The sequence below is a fragment of the Apteryx rowi genome, unplaced genomic scaffold (genome assembly GCF_003343035.1).
Source record: "Apteryx rowi isolate R43461 unplaced genomic scaffold, aptRow1 scaffold_246, whole genome shotgun sequence".
Taxonomy (NCBI): domain Eukaryota; kingdom Metazoa; phylum Chordata; class Aves; order Apterygiformes; family Apterygidae; genus Apteryx; species Apteryx rowi.
The window spans coordinates 479,262-479,569 of NW_020448819.1; positions in this window are offsets into that span (position 1 = coordinate 479,262).

Consider the following 308-nt stretch of genomic DNA (forward strand, 5'->3'; position numbering starts at 1 on the left):
AAAAATAATTTATTTTTCTTCCTGCCTGAGACAAGCGGTAGGAAACACAGTCCCTGACTGCCACCTTCCCGTGCATCCTCCATCTACCTCCCCAGTATTAACATCACTGCTGGGGAGAGGAGTCACCTTGCGCTTTCGAAGCGCCTGACCTCGCTCTTTCTCCATCCCCGCCCCCAAAAGCCCAAGCCCAAGTACATCCTGACTGTTAGAAGGAGCCGCACGCAGGGCTGGCCGCCGCCTGACCGCACTGTGTCCGTCCGTTCCCCCCCCCACCCCCGGCCGTTGGTGCCGCCCGTAGGGCCGGGGCG